The following is a 9,104-nucleotide window of genomic DNA, read 5'->3' as shown; positions in this document are numbered from 1 at the left end:
CTGTTTTGGGAAACCTGAGTAGATAGATAGTTGGGGGTTGAGAAAATCCAAGCCAGCTCAGATCCGGTGGGGGCTGGGTACAAGCCCAAACCAGCTCTCTCCCCATGGAAACACAAAAGGATGGTTTTGACCAGATCTTGTAAATCAAAGGTTAGTCCCAAAGGAAGTTGTAGATCAGAAAAAGAATCTTAAGGGGCTATCGCCCCCATCAACCATGCTATGTAAAACTCAATTTCCAGTCCTAATGCCAAAGAAGAAGGGGGTGTGGCCATGACCCCAACATATGCAGGACCCAACATTAAAACAAAACAAAACAAAAACTGTGCAAAACTTACTGGTGCTTTTTGCCAGTATCCCATTGAAATTCCAATCTCCTTGCCAATTACATATTGAAGAAATACCAGGTTGTAGGAGAGCAGTTCAAAATGTCAAGCATTCACCACAGGTGTTATCATAATCTGAAAGGATATCCTTTAGTGATGAGAAAAGGCTCAGGGGCAAAATTAAAAATAATTTTTAAAATGGACTGTGAGTGAATTGGGCTTTTTTATTATTATTATTATTTTTTATTTAGAATTTTTTTCCCACAGTATATATGCATGAGTAATTTTTTTATAATATTATCCCTTGTATTCATTTTTCCAAATTATCCCCCCCCTCCCTCCACTCCCTCCCCGTGATGACAGGCAATCCCATACATTTTACATGTGTTACAATATAACCTAGATACAATATATGTGTGTAAAAACCATTTTCTTGTTGCACATTAAGTATTAGATTCCGAAGGTATAAGTAACCTGAGTAGATAGACAGTAGTGCTAACAATTTACATTCACTTCCCAGTGTTCCTTCTCTGGGTGTAGTTATTTCTGTCCATCATTGATCAACTGGAAGTGAGTTGGATCTTCTTTATGTTGAAGATATCCACTTCCATCAGAATACCTCTTCATACAGCATTGAAGTGTACAGCGATCTTCTGATTCTGTTCATTTCACTCAGCATCAGTTGATGTAAGTCTCTCCTAGCCTCTCTGTATTCCTCCTGCTGGTCATTTCTTACAGAGCAATAATATTCCCTAACTGAAGTGGGCTTTTTAAGATTGGAGGTGTGTGGGACAAAATGCTAGACTTCCTTACCCAAACTGATCACTCAGAAGCAACTTCACATACAAAAAGAAAGCATTTATTCAGTCCTTGCAAGGAGAGGTCCAAACACACCAATTGAACAGCCCAGCATAAAGTGTGGCCCTGGGCTGGAAATAGGGAAAGGATTAAATAGCAAAAAAAGCTAACAAGCAAACAAATAAAAGAAAAATGGGGGCACAACCCCTGTTTTTATTGATTTTTAAAACATTCATTGGATGGACTAAAAAGGAAGTAACCATTGACCAATGGTCAGCTATACTGTCTACTTCCTGTTGGTCATGTGACTTCTGGAAGCTTAGACCTAGGATTAGACCTTTTCTGCCTTACAGCCTTTTGAGAATAGGGATCATGTAATTTCCTAAAATTTAGGCCTAACGTCTGATCCACTCCATCTCATAGACTTTTCCAGAAATCTTCATCTAGTCCCATTCAGAGGGAAGAGAGGAAGGGAAGTAAGGGCAGGATTAAGGATTTAGAAAGGAGTTAGGGTGGAAAACAAATTTGCTTACATCCAAAGTGAGTTAACTGCAGAATGAGACCGGAGGTGTAAACTAACAAGACAGTCTCAACTCGATGGACCTTTGTGTGTGCCAGTGGGAACAGAATGAGCTCCATTAAAATTCTATTTCATTCCCTAGTTAAAGTTGCTGTTCCACATCATACACATGATCAAAAAGAACCACATGTACTTGTTAGGTGTTAGGTAGTTATTAATAAAAATAAACATTATATATTAGAATGCATCTTCAATATAATTTAAAAAAAAATAAAGATACAATTTTGAAAATCCCAAGTGGCTAAGCTGGGTTAAGGGTCTGAATTATTCCTTGTTAAAGTCTGAAATCCTAACTTTGCTCACCCAGTTCTCCATTTGTGAAGAATGTATTTTTCTTTTTTTTAATAAGTGGACTTTTTATGGATTATAGCTTTGTTTGTTTTTTTTTTTAATTAAAGCTTTTCATTTTTTCAAAACATATGCATGGACATTAACATTAGCCCTTGCAAAACCCTGTGTTCCAATTTTCCCTCTCTTCTCCCATGCTCTCCCCTAGATGACAAGTAGTCCAATATATGTTAAACATGGTAGAAATATATATTAAATCCAATATATGTATACATATTTATACAATTATTGTGCTGCACAAGAAAAAAAGAAGCAAAATAAAATACAAGCAAACAACAAAAAGAGTGAAAATGCTAGAATTATACTTTTGATACCCAACTTTTATAGGCCTAAGGGAACAAAAAAGACCTCTCACTGCCAACTCTAACCTATCTGGCAGGTTAGAAAAGGCTTTCATTTCTAGGGTGGATTCTCATAAAATCTGCTCACAGAATCTAGCTGCCAGCTACATAAATAGGCCCACGATAAATATACTTCAGCCAGCTTCCCTATAGAATTCAATCAAGTTCTGGTTCCTTCCTTGAATGTATGTGGGGTCTGAGATCAAACATTTCAGTAGCCATTCCTGTTCTGTGCTGTATTTCTTGCTGGTATATTTTCCACAAAGCATGGAGATTCTCCTATAGAAACATTAAACTTTCTTAAGCAACTGCTATTCAATTAAAAGATTCAGATAATTCAGCTTTTGAATCCTGACCTTCCTACCCTTCCTTTACTCTTGCCAAAAAGATACAGGAAATTTTCAAGAAGAAAACCCAAGCTATTTCAAACCTGGGTTTACATACGTACAAATTTTAGGAACTTGGATTGCATGAAACACCAAAACAGGGGCCGGATTTTATTGATCTTTTCATTTTTCTCAGTGCTTAATGTAAAGATTTGCACATAACTGCTTTATATTGTCTGTTGAATCTAACTTCAGTTGTAGAACAAAGAAACAGTTTGGGGAGTGTTGAAGGGTTATGAAATAAAGGCGTGGACAGAATGAAGTCATCTAAGAAAACTTCATGAAAGAGGTGTTTTGAGCCCAGTTTTTGAAAGAAGTCAGAAATATGAATCAGCAGGAAAAGAGAAGAAATTCATCTGAAGAGGACTGGCATAGAAGTGAGAATAATGTCATGTTTCCCTCCCTTCTACATGACTACATTCATCATTCCATGAACTGTATTTGGTTATGCTACATTCACATCATGAAGACATAATAATAGCTAGCTTTATGTATCTCTGTGTGCCAGATACTTTACAAGTAATATCTCTAATCCTGAAAAAATAGCTCTTATTATCCCCATTCTACAGTTGAGGAAACTGAGGCAGGCAGAGATGAAATGATTTACCCAGGGTCAGACAGCTAATAACTAAGGTGGGATTAGAATTCAAGTTTTTCTGATTTTTGACCCAGCTCTTTCTATCCATCGCCTCACCTAGCTGCCGGTAAAGACAGGACACTAAAAGTATTACTGATTTCAAAAGAAGTACGTTACAATCTATTTACTTTATAGCTATGACTTGGAACAATAATTTGAACTCACATCTTCCTGATTTCAGGGCCCTTGCTCTATTCACTGATCCAGTCTGGGACAGTTTCGGGGTTCCCTCCACATTCACATAAACCACAGTTAGTTTTACATTTTTAAATTACACACCACAACAAAATATCGCTCTGACTGCGTTGGATCGTTTGGATGCTTTGGGATGCGCATGGTTTCTGTCTGACTTCTTGAAATACGTGTCCGTGATTTGGGGAGCACATTTTTTCTAATTTCTATTTTCTAAGTATATGATACAATATGTTTATCTATTTAGTGTAACATATAACTTTTTTTCACTTAAGTAAAAACTGTGACAGAACGGGCTACTGAACGCCATTCCCACAACGGAACGCAGGTCTTTCCATCCCTTCCAGGGGAGGGGGCAGCGAGAAGTTTCTGGGGAAGGCGAGGACAAAAGAGGGGGGAGGGGACAGAACTAAGGCCGGATGGACAAAGCTCGAGACCTAGAAGGTTCTCAACGTCCAACCTCAGAGTTTTAGCGGGTTTTTTTAACTCCTCCCAACCGTCGGCAGCCTCCGAGGCCGATCCCGGTAAGTGCTTTCCACGCCTCTTCCTCCCACGGCACTTCCTCTCTGACTGGGGACTTTTCGGGTTTGGCTTACCAATCTGCCTGTTTTGTGTGTGACTTTGTTTTAATCAACAAAACTTCCTTTACAGATTTCCCTTCCACATAAAAAAGTAGGACTGGAAGAGAAGCCAGTACCAATTTTCCCCTGTTTTATTTTTTCTTATACTAAAAGAAGACTTGGGAAAGAGGCTCGCTCTTGGGTCAGGCATTGGCTGCGACAGCCTCATGCTTCAAGGCCTTTTCCCTCCTCTTCCCCTTCCTGAGGCTTTAAATAGTCGCTTTGGGAGGGCCTGAGTCCTTCCTTCTTCAGTCTCCTCCCGCCGCTGTGATGGGGTCGGCTATTGTACCGTGGCGCCCGGGCCCGCGCCCGGGCCCGCGCCCGCGCCCGCGCTGCGCGTTCAGTCCCGGCTGATGCTGGCGGGTTAATCGGGAAGGGACAATGGCGGTGGAATGAGGCGCTTCCCCGCAGCGCAGGCCTCTGCAGCGTGGGTTTCCCCGCACACTCAGTTGCCGGTGGAAGTGACTAGGTCGCTGGTAAGGCCGGGGCGGCGCGAGGGCGGGTGGGGCGGCTAACCCCGGAATCTGGACGGGATGATCCTACCTTACAGACTAGAGTTTCTGATGTCCTCGTGACGTCACCATTTGGAACTGATCCAGCCTCAAAAAAGAGGGAAAAAGGGATTTCTCGGTTCCCTTCTCCTCAGAAACTTGATTTTGATTTTTTTTTGCAGGACTTCGGACCCACGCGACAGGGCGTCCTCCGTAGGTAAGTGACCAGGGCTAAAGGGGATTACCTAGGTGGGCTAGGGTAGCATGACTCCTTGATTGGCATGATGACCCTAGAGTGGATCTGAGTATCTCCTTTGATGCTACTACCGCAGCGCTCTGACTCTTGGTGGGATTAGGCCGACGTGGAACCCTCTATTTTTCGGTAATTCTCTGAATACTCTTTTTTTTTTTCCCCCGCCTTCTCTCTGGCTTCCACCTTCATAATCCATGGTAGGGATTTTAAGCAACAGATTCTACTTAAACACAGGAAAGGTAAGTGCTCTGTAGATATGTAGATAGTTGAAAATAATCCTGCTTTTAATTTATGATAAATATTTCTGTTTGCTTTCAAAAAGAAGTTTCTTTAGCTTGTTCTCCATGCTCACATGGACTGTGACTTGGAGGTCATTACCTTCTGACTCCTTTTCATACATACCTTTCTTTTTGAAAAGTGTATACAATGCTTTTTGTTTAATTGAAGTTTTTTTATTTTCAAAACATGCAAGGATAATTTTTCCAACATTGACCCTTGAATAACTTTGTATTTTAATTTTTCTTCCCCTTTCCCCTTCTCCCTTATATGGCAGGTAGTCCGATATATGTTAAACATGGTAAAAATATGTTAAATCCAGAATAGCCATACATATTTATACAATTACCTTGTACAAAAAAATCTGATTAAAAAAATGAGGAAGAAATGCAAGCAAACCACAGCAAAAAATGAAATGCTATGTTGTGATCCACCCTCAGTCCCCACAGTCCTCACTGGCTCTCATCATCACAAGCTCCACATGGCCTTTTTTTCCTTTATCCAGGCTCGACAAATGGAGACTTTGTTGACACTTCTCTTGATATTTTCTCCCATTTTCAAGTGACGTAGCCTTCTCTTCGTGCCATTTTTGTGTATCTGAATCATTTCCATCCAAGGCCTGCCTCTCTGATGTTCCAAAAAATTGGGAATGATGAGTTTTCAGACTAGAGTCTCTGACACATTCATTGGAGACAAGAAAACCACTCTGACCCATCCTAGGAATTTGAGGCCTTGGATTGTAGGACAGGGAGCCATATTCCTGGGTCCTTTATCTGGTCCTGTATCCTTGAGTAGGAGGAACTAATAACTTCCCACACTCTCTGAACTGAATTTCTGAGACTTTGATAAAATAGAGATAAAGATTCTCATTGTATTTCTTTCAAAAGTATTGGTGTGTAGCACTTCGTATTAGTAAAGGTGCAAGATAGCATGATGGGATTAATATTACTACAGAGGCATAAAAAATTCAAGATTTGAGATCGGGAATGATCTGCTTGAGTTCTCTTCTGAAAGTGGCTTTGCAACTATTGTCTAGAAAGCAATTCCCACTTGTACCTGCTTTGCATGTTATACTTGGTTTACTTACCTATGTATTTTGCTAACAGAATTGGGCATATTTATATTGATGAAAGGGGGAGGAAGGAAAAGTTGGAAACAAATCACTAATTTCTTTTGTGGATTTTTAGGGTCCTCACCTTGTTCACGGTACAGTGCTGCAGATGTTTCATATCCAAGAAACCAAGGGTTTTTCTGTGTGGATCACTGCTCAAATCAGGTGGCAAGCAAACACTTGGACGGTTTTTTTCCTTTTTTATTCTTCAATCTCTGTTTATTTGTATTGAAGTGATTAAAAATTTTTTAAAAATAAGACCTGCCAACTTCCTTGTTTTTTGATATTTTTGTTATACCAATTATTTCCCACTGTAATTCCTAACATAATAGCAGAATTTTGAATTACCATCATTGTTCAATGAGTCCTGTGCAGGAACTTTAAGGAAAGATTAATAATGTTTAGGGTATAATTTAGTGAAAATAATATAAAGTATTTTAAACTGATAAAAACAATATATGCTCTCACAATGTGAATTGTTTTTCAGTAAGGAATTTTTTTTTCTTGTATTAGTATTTTTAAAATAATAGCTTTTTATTGACAACATACATGGAAAACTTTTTACAGCATTGTCCCTTGCACTCCTGTTCCAATTTTTACCTTCCTTCCCTCCACCCCCTCCCTTAGATGGCAGGCAGTCTTATACATGCTAAACATGTTAAAGTATATCCTAGATACAATATATGTGTGCAGATCCGTACAATTCTCTTGTTGCACAAGAAAAATTTGAATTCAGAAAGTAGAAATAACCTGGGAAGAAAAACAAAAATGCAAGTAGTCCACATTCACTTCCCAGTGTTCCTTTTCTAGGTGTAGCTGATTCTGTCCATCATTGATCAATTGGAACTGAATTAGATCTCCACTTCAATCAGAATACATCCTCATACAGTATTGGTGAAGTGAAGTCCTCCTGCTTATTTCACTCAGCATCAGTTCATGCAAATCTCTCCAACCCTCTATATTCATCCTGCTGGTCATTTCTTACAGAATGATATTCCATAACATTCACATACCACAATTTATCCAATCATTCTTCAATTGATGGGCATCCATTAATTTAACAGTTCAATAAGGGAATTTTTGAGGATCCATAGGTTTCATTATGTTCTGCACAATAAAAGAATAAACATCAGGCAAATGTTTGATATATGAAATCTGCCCAAATATAAATTTAAATATTAAAAATTTTCTATCAAGAAAATGATGAAAATAGGTATAAGTAGTTTGGGAAAGGAGAAAATCTTCCTAAGCATGAAAAAATGTTCAATTGAAGAAACACTATTTTGGCCATGGATTATGCAGATGACACCTAAAAGGGACTTGGCCCTAGGAAAAGATTGATTGCTGTTTGCACTATGGCCAAAAAGGATGATCCTAGAACATCATGGTTTCATAAGTTATGCAGAATATAAGGAAATAAAGATGAAGTGATTCTGGGTATGGGAATGCTTGTTTGTTCTTGGTAGGGAATTCCTTGGATAAGTCCTAGAGAATAACTTAATTCTATTGATAGTACTTCATATGTATCCAGTACATATCAAGTAGGTAATTACCAATTATCAAGTGGGTAAACTATTATCTTGATTTTTCACAATTCTTTCGTGTCAGGTAGCATTTAGAGTTAGTGGTTTGCCATTTCCTTTTCCAGTTTATTTTTTTTTTTCTGAGGCTGGGGTTAAGTGACTTGCCCAGGGTCACACAGCTAGGAAGTGTTAAGTGTCTGAGACCAGATTTGAACTCTGGTCCTCCTGAATTCAAGGCTGGTGCTCTATCCACTGGGCCATCTAGCTGCCCCCTCCAGTTTATTTTATAAATGAGTAAACAGCCAAATGATTGAATGATTTGTGCAGTCGTACAGTAACTAAGAACCAGATTTAAACTCTTGGGAAGAGTCTGATTCTAGGACCAGTGCCTTTACAACTATGTATATACACTATTCCCATTTTATAGTTAAGGAAACTGAGGCAGTCTGCCATTAAGTGACTTGCCTAGGGTCACATAGGTAGTCAGAATTGGAGGTGTAATTTGAATCTCGGGTCTTTGTAATTCCAGGCCTAGGATTTTGTCCTAGCTGCCTCTAATAAGTGTTAAGTACATGCTCAATGCCTGATATTTCTAGAGTTCCAGCTATATAGATCCACTAAAAGAGAGCTAGAAATAAAGGAACTGAATTTGAATGATAGTCCTCTTTGGGTCACAGGTTCTTAAGAAATTGTGGCTTATTTTTTTCATCAGAACAAAATGAATGCATTATATTTTGATTTTTCAGTTTTGTTTTGACTCTGACCCCATTTGGGTTTTCTTGGCAAAGATACTGGGTTAATTTGCCATTTTCTTCTGTAGGTCATTTTAGGAACCTAACTCCACCTATGCATTAAATAATTACTGACTAGGGCAACTAGATGGCACAGCAGATAGAGTACCAGTCAGGAGAACCTGAGTTCAAATTTGGCCTCAGACACTCATGTATATGTACTGTCAAAAAAAAAGTTATAAAATTAATTAAAAAAAACTCCAAACTTCTCCCTGACTTTCAAGATCTTTCATAGTCCTCCCTCACTCCCTCATGTCCACTTGCATGTTATGGCATCACTTCCCTGATGTCATGGTCTTCTTTGAGAACTAAGGACAAACAATAATACTCTATACTGCCTATAAGCTATATCTTCAACTTCCTTCAATTTTCCAAGATTGTTCCTATTTTCCATATTTTTTCCTCTTTAGTAGGAATAATTTTCATGTCGCCAC

The 9,104-nt window shown here is 38.7% G+C and overlaps 1 long non-coding RNA gene and 2 other non-coding genes across 4 annotated transcripts; all 3 read left to right on the top strand.

The window, feature by feature from the left end:
• Positions 1 to 4,211: 4,211 nt before the first annotated feature.
• LOC141566624 (uncharacterized) lies at positions 4,212 to 6,614 on the top strand. Of its 2 annotated transcripts, XR_012489367.1 has the most exons (4): positions 4,212 to 4,701; positions 4,899 to 4,933; positions 5,171 to 5,208; positions 6,433 to 6,614. It is a non-coding gene; the product is annotated as an uncharacterized LOC141566624 (long non-coding RNA). The 2 variants fall into 2 exon arrangements; XR_012489366.1 differs by lacking the exon at positions 5,171 to 5,208 and having other exon boundaries at positions 4,247 to 4,701.
• LOC141542037 (small nucleolar RNA SNORD48) lies at positions 4,995 to 5,058 on the top strand. The gene has a single exon (XR_012482042.1). It is a non-coding gene; the product is annotated as a small nucleolar RNA SNORD48 (small nucleolar RNA).
• On the top strand, positions 5,891 to 5,958 carry LOC141542028 (small nucleolar RNA SNORD52). Its single transcript, XR_012482034.1, has one exon. It is a non-coding gene; the product is annotated as a small nucleolar RNA SNORD52 (small nucleolar RNA).
• Positions 6,615 to 9,104: the final 2,490 nt, after the last annotated feature.

The sequence above is a fragment of the Sminthopsis crassicaudata genome, chromosome 4 (genome assembly GCF_048593235.1).
Source record: "Sminthopsis crassicaudata isolate SCR6 chromosome 4, ASM4859323v1, whole genome shotgun sequence".
In the NCBI taxonomy this organism is placed as follows: domain Eukaryota; kingdom Metazoa; phylum Chordata; class Mammalia; order Dasyuromorphia; family Dasyuridae; genus Sminthopsis; species Sminthopsis crassicaudata.
This window is presented reverse-complemented; position numbering and strand designations above follow the sequence as displayed.